Below are 15,076 nucleotides of genomic sequence, written 5' to 3' on the forward strand. Positions count from 1 at the left end.
TTGTCTCCGTATATCTTAGGGCAGAAGATGGTCCTCCAGATTCAAAATTGCCATAATTTTGAAGTCGGAAGAACAATGCTGACATGCATTAACCTAGAGGATTGCAGTGACCTTCAGTGTCTATAGACCCTCGCTGTTAGACGCTGATTGCAGATGTCCATGCCTGTCCATAAGACATCTCATAAGACTGAGCAGTGATGGAGAAGTGTCTGCAAATATCTGCTGCAAACTGAACAAAAGGCTCATGCCAGTATTTAGGCAGGAAAATCAGACTATTTGTGCTCGTTATTCGCCAGATCATTTCTTATTTTGTTCTCTCTCCCTTCTCCTCCTCCACCACCTCCTCTTCATCCTCCTCCTCCTCTCTGTTCCCTCAATGCTCCTGAGCATCCCTGTCTCCGAATGAGGTGGAGCTATTGCTAGCAGATTTCTTTCCTAAGACCATAGAAAAGTGAACTTATTCAAAGCAGTCTCTACTGTTACAGACGTCAGTCTAGGCTATACACATCTCCAGTCTATGGGAAGCCAACATCTGGATCATAACAAGCCATACACCAAGAGGGGACTTGCCAGGATTGGGAGGTGGCTCATACAAGAACACCGGTGGCACCATTCAATATAGGAAGGCATTATGGACGGGTTTCCAGGAGCAAAAGTTGTTTTCCATCATAATATTGGAGATGATAACCATCCTGGGAATCTACAATGTAGAGAAATGGCTCCAGGGGAAGGCGTCTTATTCTGAAAGGTAAATATTAAGTCATGATGAGCATAGATATTATACTGTATAAGTGCATTGCATGTACTCCGCTACAGAATATGCTGCTCCAAGTATCCTGTCAATCTCCGCAATGGAGCAGAAGACTTGACTTGTGTAAGATTTAATTATGTATTTGAAGGTAAATACTGATAACAGATCTGATAAAATATTTCTCAGAATCTGCACATTCCAGATACATGTTCATTGCTCTTCTGAAATCATAAAATAAATCGAATCCTACACAAGCACTAAGGCTGTGCTCACATGTTGCGTTTTTGCTGCATTTTGCTGTGTTTTTTGCATGTTTTTTTATATTGGTTTTATGCAAATAAATGCAAATAAAAAGCTGCTGTTTTTACAGAACCAGCAAAACCGGAGATTCCAAAAATCTCATGCACTCACAATTGCTTTTTTTTTCCCTGACTGAAATGGAAGACTGCTGCGTTTTTTTTCGTGAAGCAGCATGTCACCTCTTTCAGCATTTTTGCTGCTTTTTTTCCCCTTTCAAAACAATGAGAGCGAAAAAACACAGCTACATTGCTGCTTTTTTTCTGCTTTTTTTGTTGTGTTTTTTGCTGCATTTTTTGCTGTTTTTTTTTACTGCTTTTGCGGTGAATTAATCTAACTGTATTTAATTATGTACTGTAGACAAATGACACACTAAAAACGCCCCAAAAAACGCATAAAAAATGCAACATGTGAACATAGCCTAAGGGTATGTCCACACACTGCAGTTTTGTGTTCACTACAAAACTGCATCCTGTTGTCACAAAAAACGCATCCAAAAACGCATGTGGTTTCGATGCGTATTTGAAGCGTTTTTCATCAGCAATGGAGGGGGGAAAAAACGCAAAAAGAATTGACATGCTGCATTTTGCTGGTCACCAACCCCTCCAAAAAAAGCAACGTGTGCACAAATAAACTGAAATCTCATAGACTTTGCATGCCACAAACTGCACCCAAAAAGATGGCAAAAAACGCAGCGTGCGCACGGGGCCTACTTGTATTTGTTAAAATGCCAGATCTCTGTGATATAGAAGTCGGGAAACACATTAATATACAGATTTTACTGTTTAAACAGATCACTGTCTCAAATATTTCACACAAGAAAGCACATGGTTAACCTGATAATATATGAAGAAGAGATGGCACTCAAGAAGGTGCCAGAGACTTAATCACTTCTTGCCTGCAGAGTATAGTCATAAACTTCCTATCCTGTAGACTGTGTGATCAGCAATCTGTAATATTAGCTATTCTGTGCAATGATTGCTCAAGCACTGGAACACTAAGCGCGTCTTTATGACCTTTACGGACAAATCGTAGGCCATTTTTCGACTATATAATTGTGGTTGATGTGTAGTAAAAGACGGGCTGTCCTCCCTTCTCCATCCTGTATTCTGGGCATCAAACACATAAACCATCAGGTCAGGAACACTTCTGTTGAGAGGGTCATTAACCCACATGAGCAGCAGATGTCTAGCTCACTTGAATCTATGATATCTCTGCCTCAGAATAAGAACACCAATGTCCAATATATGAGCATGCAATGTTCAGTGGAAATTGCACTGGATAGGGGTCAAAGACCTGCTGGAGTGGAGGGGAGAGCTGATGGCTCCTTGCTCCTTCTTCCCTTCACAGAACACAGGCTGCTGTAGAGGCAACACACTGAATACAAATGGATATACAATATTTATATTAAGCGATATATTGTTACAGTATTGTATACGCCATTCATCTCTCCGAAGAAACGGTAAAATATTCTCCTGAACAGAATATGATCTTGATGCATAGGTCCTTCCTTCACATAGCATATGCCGGCTTGATATTATGGCAGCGTCTTGAGAAGTTGAGCCTTATTTAACGCCGTTATGTTATGCTCTGGAGAGATCTTGGGTGTTCAATCATCAGCTAAATCTGACAGCAAGAAATTCTAGAGGGCATGAAGAACAGGGACTCCGACAACTCAGCGGCAGCATGAACAAGTAAACCTGATTTACAGGTGATGGCATATTAAGACATACCAATGCCTCTGACTATGGCGGCTTGTCAAACGCTTTATTAGATGTCAGCATTTTATTAACTTTTAAGATGGAAGATTTAAAAGATTTCAGCTGGAAATATAATAATAATGAACCGTGCGTGTTGGTAAAATTACTGCTTTACCGAGTCGAATTTTTCATTTCCTTGTGGAGGTTACAGATGTAGAGTGACAGATGACGACATAGATCTCCATTTACGAAGCATTTGTTTTCGGCATCTAAAGTAGCTTGTATAAACCCAGAGAGAGAACACAGAGCGGTGATATTAACTTATAAAACGTCAGTAATGAAAATGCTTCCTTCAGCGAAATATGAAACCATCCGATTAACTGCAGAAAATGTCATCATCCAGTAAAATCAGACTAAAGACTACTCCCAGTGAAAGCCTTTAGTCTGCAAATTGATTTCTAGATATAGTAGAAGTTACACAGCTTACTTCTGATGAGTCGACAGGACACGTCAGCCAAGAGTGAATTTCAGATGAAGTTGTCATCAAAATGTGCCTGCAACTAAAGATAGCAAGTATTATGCTGTTCTAGGAAATCATTATTAAAGGAAATCTGTCAGCTGTTTATTTTCTATGTCATCTGAAGGCAGCATGAGGTAAGGGCTAAGACACTGATTTCTGTGATGTGTCACTTATTAGACTGGGTCCTGTAGTTTCAATAGAATGAGTGTTTTATTAGCAGGAGATTATCATTGTCAGGTTTTTTTTCTCCTTATGGTATTTCCTCTTAGATTAATTTATTGGGTCTTTAATTTATGATACATGATCCTCTTCTAGCAGGGTGCATGCTTTTAATACTTACCTGATGGTCACCTTAGCCAGCATGCTCTCTGCCAGATTCATTATCATCTGTTTACTTTTGTTTATGCCATCATATTTCCATCTGTGCTTATTTGTAATCTCTGATATATGTATCTCCATACCTTGTTGCCTGCGCCTGCTGTGCTGTGGCCACTGATGTGTTACCACGGTGAGCTGTGGGCTGGCATTTAGTCTCCCTCCCATCTCCCTGTGGTGCGCTCGTGCTGCTGCGTCAAGTGGGCGGGGCTATCCGTAGCCATACACATCCACCTTATGTTGCCCCATTCCTAGCATAGACATGTCACATGCTTCTTCTGTCCGCATACCCTGTGTCCTGGGCCCAGGTGTGCTTCCAGGGTGAATGGGAGGAAGACGTTCGTCCTCCTCTCCTTCATGCTTGGTGCGCTCTGCGGGTCCTGCCGTGGGGGGCAAAGCATCATGACATCGAGCGGAATGATTTGCTAGCAGGCCCCTTCACTCATATACAAATTCCTGCACTGAGCACTTTTAGCCATGCTTCCTGATGAAGGCACACCTGGTGAAACGCGCGTTGAGGCTTTCCTGCCCCTGTCACCTGGCTCTGCTGATCCCCTGCTGCACATCATCTTTCAAGGTATTGTTTCCTTTATTTAAGTTAGGGCTGTCTAAGGAGGAAGTACTTTAGGGTGATTAGCAGTTATTTTTGTTTGTTTGATATTTCACCCTCTCCCCTTCAGTTCACTCTACTGTCAGTATTATACCTTGATGCAGCAGTGTTTATTGCCCTCTACTGGCTTGCTTTGGTGTTGCATTTGTTTCTGGGCAATCTTTTTCCATCATGTTTGCCACCACTGTGCACTGTGTTCACATTTACTATAATCATCAATAACATTATTTTGTATTTGACCACTTATTCTTTTGGTGCTTTTTTACTGTGGGTCCCTTGCATTTATTTATTTATTTAAATCATGGAGTCACTGACCTTTGGTTTTGTATTGCTGGCTGGGTTAGGCACCTAACATGTTATTGCTGGCACCTAACATGATAAAATCCTGATAAAACCATGTCCCCAGCATTTTTTAGTAGCTTACTGTCTATATACAAGCTACATAGAAAGTTGCTAATCAATGGTGTGGGTGGGGTTAGCTTTCTGAGCTCTGCTACATGTTACATATAAAAACTCTGATTCTGTCACAGTTACTGCACCCAGTAAACTAAGTGATACATCATTGGATTCAGGGTCTCTTTTCCTACAATATGCTGCTCTCAGATGATGTAGCAAAAGTCTACTGACGGTTTCCCTTTAATCCAAGTCTACACAGTGATACTTGTAATACAGTGAATTAATGAAGTTTTCATGGTGAGCAACCCAAGGGAATGCAATATGATTGCTCTGTCCTAATACACCAACAGTATGACAGTAGTGTCAGATTTCCAGTACTAGAGGCATCAAGACAACCCCAATGCCATGGCAGCTTGTCGTCTAAAGCAGTGTCTTATATGACCTTTATGTCATGCAACAATAGATTTACACAAACCTTCTACAAACAGCAGGTAGTACTTTACTTATTTAGAACTCTCAGTCTTCAAAAGCCTAGGCTACCAACCTTTGGAACAATTACCCCACAGGGTATATGCCATGCTTGCAGTAGGTATCTACAGTAGCATGTAAAAGTTTAGGCACCCCTGGTTAAGATTATGGTTATTCGAACTAGTTAATGAAATTGAAGATTAATTGATCTCTAAATGGTCTAAAGTTAAAGATGACACATTTCCTTTGTATATTAGACAAATAGATATATATTTTCATCTTTTACATTTTAAAAATTACAAAAAGGAAAATGAGCCAATGCAAAAGTTTGGGCGCCCTTGTAGACTTGAGTGCTCAGATAACTTTGACCAAGTTTTCAGACCTTAATTAGTCTGTTAGGGTTATGGCTTGTTAACTGTCATCATTAGGAAAGGACAGGTAATGCAGATTTCACAGCTTTATAAAAACTCAGCCTTCTCTAACTTTGTGCAAAAAAACGGCAGCCATGGGTTCTTCTAAGTAGCTGCCTAGCACTCTGAAAATGAAAATGGTGAAGGCCCACAAAGCATGAGAAGGCTATAAGAAGATAGCAAAGCATTTTTAAGTTGCCCTTTCCTCAGTTTGAAATGTACTTAAGAAATAACAGTTAACAGGCAGAGTGTGTCATAAGTGTTTTCCACTCGGGGAGACCCCAGGTGAATCTGGTGAAAGAAGGTCACATTGCCTTGCCGCTGGCACGTTCACTACCATGATAACATCTCCTTGCTAGTGGTGCTTTATGGGTTTAGCACCCTTTCCTGCCTGGCTGCTTCCAATCTCAGGTGTGGCTTTTTAGGATCGCTCCCCTTCACTATTGAAGTCATGTGATCTGAGCAGCTGATGCCTGTGATAGAAACTGAATCCTCATGCCTATGTGGTCCACTTTGGAAGGAGCGAGCTATGGAAGATGTTTGTCTTGTTGTGTGCAGCAGTGGTGTTAGATGCACTAAAGTAGCCTGAAGTGTTTTTCCTTTTCATGTCTATTTTCCCTATCTGTTTTCCTACCCATGTGTTTCTGTATTGTAGTGGCAAAACTAGTGCTTTCATTTGCATGCTCACTATCCAGGGTAAGTGTAGGGTTAGCTGAAGGACAAGGGTATTTGGATCGGAGACAGTTTGAAAGAACCTGTATAGGGCCACTAGGGAGCTTAGGAATCAGCTTGAGGTGAGTTCAGGAGGTGTCACCTCACCCCTGACCCTAACAGCAGGGTTCTCAATTATATTGTGACCCCTGTACTCCCTGTAAGTTGTTTCAACTTCTGGGGTTTTACCAGGTAAACCCAGCTAGTCACATCCGTGACAGAGTGAAGGTCAAGATAAGGTTTGGAGGACCAAGCAAAATTTCTGTGAGAGTTACTCGTAGGATTGCTAGAGAGACAAATCAAAACCCCTGCCTGACTGCAAAAGACCTTGGAAGATTTAGCAGACTTTGGAGTTGTGGTACATTGTTTTACTGTTCAGAGATACCTGCACAAATATGGCCTTTAAGGAAGAGTCATCAGAAGAAAACCTCTCCTGCATCTTTACCATAAATTTCAGAGTGAGAAGTATGTAAGAGAACATCTAAAGAAGCCTCATACATTTTGGTAACAAGTCCTGTGGACCACTGAGGTTAAAATAGTTTTGATAATTGTGGCCAAAGAATTCTATGTGTGGAGAAAAAAGGGCTCAGAATTTCAGGAAAAGAACATCAGCATGGTTGTGGATAAATCATGCTTTGGGGTTGAGTTGCAGCCAATGGCACGGAGAACATTTCATGGGTAGAGGGGAGAATAGATTCAATGAATTTACAAAAAAAATCTTGATGCAAATATAACACCATCTGTAAAGAAGCTGAAGTTGAAAAAAGGATATCTTCTACAAATGAATAATGTTACTAAACACACGTTAAAATACACAATACACATACACAGGCTGAAGGTTTTACCATGTCCCTCACAGTCCCCTGATCTGAACAGCATTGAAAATCTGTGGCTAGAGCTCAAAAGAGCAGTGCATGCAAGACGAGCCAGGGATCTCACAGAACTGGAAGAATTTTCCAACGAAGAATGGATGAAAATCCCTCAAACAGCAATTACAAGACTTGGCTGCTACAAAAGTGCCTACAAGCTATGATACTTGTCAAAGGGGCTGCTACTAGGTACTAACAAAGCAGGGTGCCCAAACATTTGCATCGGCCTATTTTCCTTTTTTGTTAATTTTAAAATGGTAAAGATGAAAATATTTTTTTGCCTAAAATACAAAGGATAAATGTCATCTTTAACTTTATGCCTTTTAGAGATCAGTTCATCTCCGACATGCTTAATTGTTCACAATATCAGTAATTTTGCCAAAACTTTTTCACACCACTGTATGCTTTACTCATGCAGTATATGGTCACAGAATTGATCCTATTTTATGCAATATATTTTCATATATGGTACCTGGTAAAACAAATCAAAGCCACAAAGGTACAGCTGAGAAAATATCCGTGTACTGAGGGGAATTATGCTTTTGTTGTCACTAGGTATTAATTTGCAGCTAGTTTTTCATGCTATCATGTAGCCCTGCATGCTGTCACCTACCATATTACAAGCAGGCACATACACATACACATTTTATAATATATATTATTATTATTATTATTATTTATTATTATAGCGCCATTTATTCCATGGCGCTTTACAAGTGAAAGAGGGTATACGTACAACAATCATTAACAGTACAAGACAGACTGGTATAGGAGGAGAGAGGGCCCTGCCCGCGAGGGCTCACAGTCTACAGGGAATGGGTGATGGTACAATAGGTGAGGACAGATATATATATATCTATGTATGTATATCTATATATGTATATACATATATAGAGATATATATATATATATATATACATCTATATATATATATATATAGATATATCTATATATATATATATATATATATATATATATATATATATATATATATAAAATAACCAGCTATATGTAAATGTAGACTGATTTTTTATGTTTTTATGCCATGCACACTCTGTGGTCACTTTATTGTACTATTTGAGTGGCGTTTATTATGTCAGCAGATGCATGCATGAAACTGTAGAGACGTGGGCAAGCGGTTTAGCCTGGATGAAACAGAAGCATGCTAAATGAGGGAAAATTGTGATGTTAGAGTATAACTGTTGGGTGTAGAAGGCAGAGGTGGGGGTAGGTCGTAGAATAGAACTCCTAACCTACATTTCCAATTTTACATTCTCTAAAGTTGATGTGAAAGTTTAAATGAAGGAAACCTGGGGGCCGACACATCCAACAGTTTTTGCCGGAATGCTGATTTAAATCTGTTTGGAGTGTTGCAAAGTTGTTAAAATTTTTTGAAATTTATGTTGTCTGTATGCCAGTTCCAAACACCTCCGACACATTATTGCAAAGTATCAAATAAACAGCTGCAGTTTGAGAAACTAAGGAATACAGACATTGAATATAGGAACTTGGACATGTGTGTCGCCAGGGGTTAAGGAGATACCCAGAACCGGGCCAAGGGGTTGCTTCTGGAAAGGGGATCACGGTGTCGTGACCCGGTCCGTGCTCCCTGGTTCCACAATAAAAAGGGGGGTTATGTTCGTGACGCCACCCGTGGAATGTGATCAGAGATGACCACCGCTGCTGCAGAACCTCCGGGGTGATGGAAGGCAGCTTGAGATGGGACGGCTCCCCACGGGTAGAGCCTTTTCCCCGGGGCAGTATGTTAGTCTATGGGGGGAGTGCAGGACACGAGCACAATAAACAGGCAGACTCACGGTTTTGCAGTTTCTTTGTCCTTTACTGATGATGGTATTCAGCAGAGTACTGTCCACGGAGTCTGTGAGGGGTTCAGGGTTTCTCCCACCCAGCCGGGCCGTTTTGGCTCCCTTTTTCTGCACTGTGTGTCTGTGGCCCTGCCGCTGTGTGAACTATGCAGCCGGCTGTGCTCTGCTCTGCTCCTATGTATCGACCTGACAGGCAACTCGAGTCCTTACTAGTATGTTCCTGAACTCTGCGTTTGTTGCTTGTGTCTGTGGTACAGATAGAGAATGTGGAATCCTCACTTCTCTGGTGTTCACTGTGCAGTATGTAACCTGCAGTCTCGGATCCAGCATCCGTTCTGTGTGCTCCACTGGGATGAACTCAGCAATGCTCTGTCTCCCAGGAATGTTCCTCTGTGTATGCTTTCTCCTTTCCTCAGACCCTCAGCTAGGCCTGGAATTGGTCAGTGGATCCTGAGGTGAGCTAAAGCCAGCTTCCAACCTGCAGAGATCCTGTCTCCTCAGTGCTCTGCACTGAACTTCCAAACTGAAACTACTTCTGACCATTTCCTCCCCCCCACCAGAATGTACAGGGAAGCAGCTTGGTCTCCCCCTTCTGGCCAGGAGGTCTTGGTGTTGTGTGTGGGGAGTTAACCCTTTGTGTTGTTACTGTGGCAACCCTGGGGTGCCACATTCCCCCTTAGTGAAGAACAGTACTCCGGGACTGTGAAACAAACAAACAAGTTATCAACAATAAGTGTATATATAAATACAGAGTCTCAAAAGGAAAAATACAAAAACCTTAAAGCTCAAAAAGAGTCCAAAATGTTCAAAAATATGTAAGTGTTCATACAGTATAGTCTCTGTAGGTACTGGGCTTTTGGTCTTAACGTTGCAATTAAATAAACATTTCAATCAACAAACACTTCTTAAAGGTGTCTCTACTCTGGTCATAAGTGCAGTAGGCCTCACGGCCCTCGGGCCACCAACAATGTGATCAAGTTGTAACTCTCCGTGCTGCCACCTTACACCACTCTTCTCTCACCTTTACTGTACACTAAACTGTTACGGTTTTTCATATAAACATTATAACATATGTACATTTTATATGCAATTCCACATTAGTCTTTATATCTTGCTGGTATCTGACCCTGAGTACTACGCTGTGACCTGCGTACTGCTGGTGTACTGGGTGTACTTAGCATAATGGTGTGGGTGGAAGTGTACCTATTTGGTGTTTCTGGTACTTGTGAGGATAGTGGACTGACTGTAGGACTGGCAAGCTCACTGGGACCAGGAATCTGTTCTTCCTCTACGGTTTCAACTTCCAGTTCTTCATGTCTTGGGACTTCTTGTGGTATGGGTTCTGATGTTGGTTCCGCCACTTGAGGGAAGGCGATCATTGGGACTACTACTGCTCCATAGTAATTTGGCCATGTTTTTGGAAAATCTCCTAAGACTGTATGGAATACATCTTCTTCCTTCTTGACAGGTTGTAACTGTATGGGTAAGGTGACTTCTGGTGTCTTCAGGGTTTCAGGACACGGTTTGAGTTGATCTCTTGACACGACAGCTGATGTCCTTCCTTCATCCTTACTGATTAGACACACTTTGGGATTATCCATACTGGATGGCAAGACTGTATATGGGGTGGTTTCCCACTGATTATCCAATTTGTTTGTGCGCCGTTTCCTCTTGAGAACTTGGTCACCAGGTTGCAATGGGGTTGCTAGAGCATGCTGGTTGAAGTTTCTCTCCTGTCTTCCCCTAGCTTGTTGGAGACTTTTCTCTACGCACTCTTGTACTTGGCGATACTGCTGCTGACGTAGGGTATCCCAATTGGATTCTTGAACTTCCGCATCTGGCTTCAGAATTCCCATATCTAGATCAATTGGCAGTTTACCGGGCCTTGCACGCATGAGGTAAGCGGGGGTGCAGTTTGTAGAACTCACCGGGACATGATTGTACAAGTCCACCAAGTCTGGCAATTTCTCTGGCCATTGATTTCTTTCTGACTCTGGTAAGGTCTTCAACAGGTCAATCACAATATGGTTCATCTTCTCACATAAGCCATTTGTTTGGGGATGGTATGCTGTTGTGCGGATCTTTTTACAGCCATACATGTTGCAGAATTCTTGGAAAATCTGTGATTCAAAAGCTGGACCTTGATCTGCAAGGACTTGTTCTGGGTAACCATGGGGTCTGCAAAAGTACGTCTGGAATGCTTTAGCTGCTGTTCTAGCTGTAAGGTCTTTCACGGGTACCACCACTAAGAAGCGTGAGTAATGGTCCACGATGGTTAAGGCATAGACATAGCCGGACCGGCTTGGTGACAACTTGACGTGGTCTAATGCGACTAGCTCGAGTGGTTGCTTGGTTACTATGGACTGGAGTGGAGCTCTCTGGTTCTGTTGATCCTTTCTTCTGAGGTTGCACGGTCCGCATTTTCTACACCAATCTTCAATTGATTTTCTCATGCCAACCCAGTAGAATCTTTCTCTTAAGAGCACTTCCAACTTTTTCCAACCAAAATGACCAGCACCGTCGTGGTAAGCTTCCAGAACCATCTTGACGTCTCTCTTGGGCACGATGATCTGCCAGACCAACTCATGTGTTTTTGGATTGGTGTGCCTTCTACAGAGCTTCCCTTGGTACAGGAACAATTTACCTCTCTCTTTCCAGAGATGTTGTGTCTCAGCTGGGGAATTCTGATTAGGGTATGCACCTTGTTGTGTAAGCAGTTCTTTCACTAGCTTCACAGCTGGATCACTGTCTTGTGTGTCAGCCCATCCGTGGTGTGCTAATGGGTTGAGAGTTGCCTGCTGTTGTTTTTGGTAGACACTCGGTTGATACTGTCCCACCTTAGGACGGTGAAAGGCCGGCAGCTCAATTTCTTCCAGTCCCTCCGGTTCCTCTTCCACGTTCCCCGAGTGTGGCATCCGGGATAAGGCATCTGCATTCCCATTCTTGTGGCCTGCCCTGTACTTGATGACAAAGTTGTAGTTTGACAGTCGGGCTATCCATCGCTGTTCCAGCGCACCTAGTTTTGCAGAATCCAGGTGGGTCAACGGATTGTTGTCAGTAAAGATGGTAAATTCTGCAGCTGCCAGGTAGTGTTTGAAACGCTCTGTTACAGCCCAAACTACTGCCAGTAGTTCTAACTTGAAGGAGCTGTAATTCTCTGGGTTTCTTTCTGTAGGCCGGAGCTTCCTGCTTGCAAAGGCAATAACTTTCTCCTTGCCTTCCTGCCTTTGAGACAATACTGCTCCCAGTCCCACGTTGCTGGCATCCGTGTACAAAATGAAGGGTTGATGGTAATCTGGATATGCCAGGATCTCTTCTCCTGTCAGTGCCCACTTCAACTTCTTAAAGGACTCTTCTCTCTCATCACTCCACTGGAAAGGAGGATTTCGGGCTGCAGACTTCTTTGACTGTCCTACCAGGATGTCTTGTAGGGGAGCTGCTAGCTTCGTGAACCCTTTTATAAATCTTCTATAGTAGCCTACCAGTCCCAGGAATTGCCTCACCTCTTTCACGCTGGTGGGTCTCGGCCAATCTCTGATCACGGTAACTTTTTCAGGATCTGGTGCTACCCCTTCTGAGCTCACGACATGTCCCAGGTACTGTACCCTTGGCTTTAGAAGGTGACACTTGGATGGCTTGATTTTCATGCCGTATCCGGATAAGGCTTCAAACACTTCTGCCAGGTCTTGTAGATGCTGTTCATAGGTCTTGGAGTAGACTATGACGTCATCCAGGTACAGGAGGACAGTTTCAAAGTTCTTATGTCCTAGGCAGCACTCCATCATTCGCTGGAAGGTTCCAGGTGCGTTGCAGAGTCCAAACGGCATACAATTGAACTCACAGAGGCCCATCGGCGTGGTGAATGCTGTCTTCTCCTTATCAGCCTCTGCCACAGGAACTTGCCAATACCCACTAGTCAGATCTAGGCTGGAAAAGTAAGTAGCGGATTTTAATGCAGCCAATGACTCTTCTATCCTAGGTAATGGGTATGCATCCTTGTGTGTAATGCGGTTGATCTGTCGGTAGTCTACACACATCCTCATGGTCCCATCTTTTTTCTTAACTAGCACTAGTGGGGCTGCCCAGGGGCTACAACTGTCTCTTATTACCCCTGCTTCTTTCATTTCTTTGAGCATGTCTTTGGCGCATTGGTAGTGAGCTGGTGGTACTGGTCTATACCTCTCCTTTATGGGTGGATGGTTACCTGTGGGTATAGTGTGCTCTACCCCTTTGATCTGCCCAAAGTCTAATGGGTGTTTGCTGAATATTTGTTCATATTCTTTCACTACCCTGTATACTCCATGCTTTTGATGGGAGGGTGTAGAATCGGTACCTACATGTAGCTTTTGGCACCAATCCTCCAGCTTTCCCTCTGAGCCATTGTCCTCCGCCTGATTTGATGGCTTCAAGGGCTCAACGGTGGTGATGGCGTTGTTATCAACCGTATATAGCTTAGCCATGGTAGCATACTTTGGTAGGGTGACCTCATCTTCCCCACAATTTAGAAGGCGTATTGGCACTCTCCCCCTGTGTACCTCAACTATTCCTCTGGCCGTCAGTACAGTGGGCCTACTGTCTGAGTACACGGGTTCTACCAGGGCCTGATAGTCTCGCCCTCTGATGCCTATTGCGGCTCTACACCAGACCAGCATTTCTGTTTTGGGAGGAATTACAATAGGTATTGGGTCACTTACCCTTGCACTGCCAATTTCACCTCCTGACATTTCTACCTGCTGCTTCAGCATCAAGGCTTTAATTTCCTTCTGCAGGAGTCTCTGTTGCCCAGGTTTGGCAGTCTCGACGATCTGCTGCAAGACAGTAATTACCTCTGCAAAACAATTTTCAATTACATTCATTCCTAGCAGCATAGTTGGTTCACGTTCTCGTCGGTCAACATCAACAATGATAATACCCTGATTCTGCAATTCTACTCTCCCAATCTTAATGGTCATTTCTCTGAAACCAACCTGTGGTACTAATTCACCATTGCTAGCCCATATATTCAATGCAACATTAGATGGACCACTGCTAACATCTGAATCAGCCCAGTACCTCTTATAAAGGACATGCGGAATTGATGATATTTGGGAACCAGTGTCCAGCAAGGCGTTGAGCGGAATGCCATCCAGCACGATGGGGATGACTGGACGTCCCCCCACATACTTGTCGTGCCAGGGTGAAGGACCTTGAGAGTTCATTCCTGAGGAGCGGCCCGCCTCCCCAGGGGATCCCCATTTAAAGCACATTCACGGGCAAAGTGACCTGGCTCATTGCAACGGCGGCAAATGGGCTGTCCATCCGGCTGGTAGCGGTCGCTGGGTCGTCCTCTCGTCGCTTGGTATCTCCTAGGCCTCATCCACGGGACATCCTCCTTGCTGGTCGTCAGCTCAATCTTGGGTGCAGACTTGGATCCACGCAGCTCCTGGACGATTCTAGCCATGGAAGCAACAGTGTCTGTAAGGGCTTCAAGCTTTTGATGGAGAGCCTCATTAGTGATGGGCTCAAGGTGGTTATCAGCAGCCGCTGACATGGCCGATGTCACCGGCACTACTGGCTGCTGGGGTGCCACTGTAAGGTGTTGAACAGAGTCTATATCCTGCGGCTCCTCCACCTGCTGGAGGCGGATGGCTCTATCCTTTAGCTGGGCAAATGTTAGTCCTGGATCCTGGATCACCATCATGCTCAGTTGTCCCCGGTGGGAAGGGGATGAGAGTCCATCCAGGAATTGGTCTATCAGCAGCTTATCTGCTCCAGGGGCTAAGGCAGGTTCTGCTAATTTAAGTGCTCTGAGCGCCTCCTGTAAGTTTAAGGCAAAGTCTCTTGCGCTCTCTCTAGGTTTTTGCTTGCATCCAAAGAACCTCATTTTAGCCCGGCTGCCAGCAGTGGATTCAAAAGCTGCTTTTAGTCCAGCTATTATATGCTCTACAGTGTCTTTTGCATCGTCCGGCCAGGATGTAGCCTCCCGCTGGGCATTGCCAGTTAACTGTCCCATAAGCATACCAACACGCTGGGCTTCTGTCAGGGGGTACATGCTGTAGTAGATTTTTAGCTTTCCGATAAAGTCATTAAGTGTGTTGGGCTCACCTGAGTACTGCGGCAGCCACACTGCACCCGGGGTGTACGGCATCAGGAACGGCATGATA

General features: G+C 43.6%; 1 protein-coding gene across 2 annotated transcripts in view; it reads left to right on the forward strand.

Moving 5' to 3' along the window:
* The first annotated feature begins 364 nt into the window (after positions 1-364).
* SERTM2 (serine rich and transmembrane domain containing 2) overlaps positions 365-15,076 on the forward strand; it is an 80,826-nt gene continuing 66,114 nt past the window's right edge. Inside the window, exon 1 of one of the 2 annotated variants that reach the window (XM_075323947.1) lies at positions 365-748. The gene's annotated coding sequence lies outside the window, so the exon portion shown is untranslated. Of the gene's footprint in view, positions 749-3,965; positions 4,221-15,076 lie in introns of those variants that run through there. The other variant, XM_075323948.1, reaches the window with a different exon arrangement.

This window comes from Anomaloglossus baeobatrachus, chromosome 9, assembly GCF_048569485.1.
Source record: "Anomaloglossus baeobatrachus isolate aAnoBae1 chromosome 9, aAnoBae1.hap1, whole genome shotgun sequence".
Taxonomy (NCBI): domain Eukaryota; kingdom Metazoa; phylum Chordata; class Amphibia; order Anura; family Aromobatidae; genus Anomaloglossus; species Anomaloglossus baeobatrachus.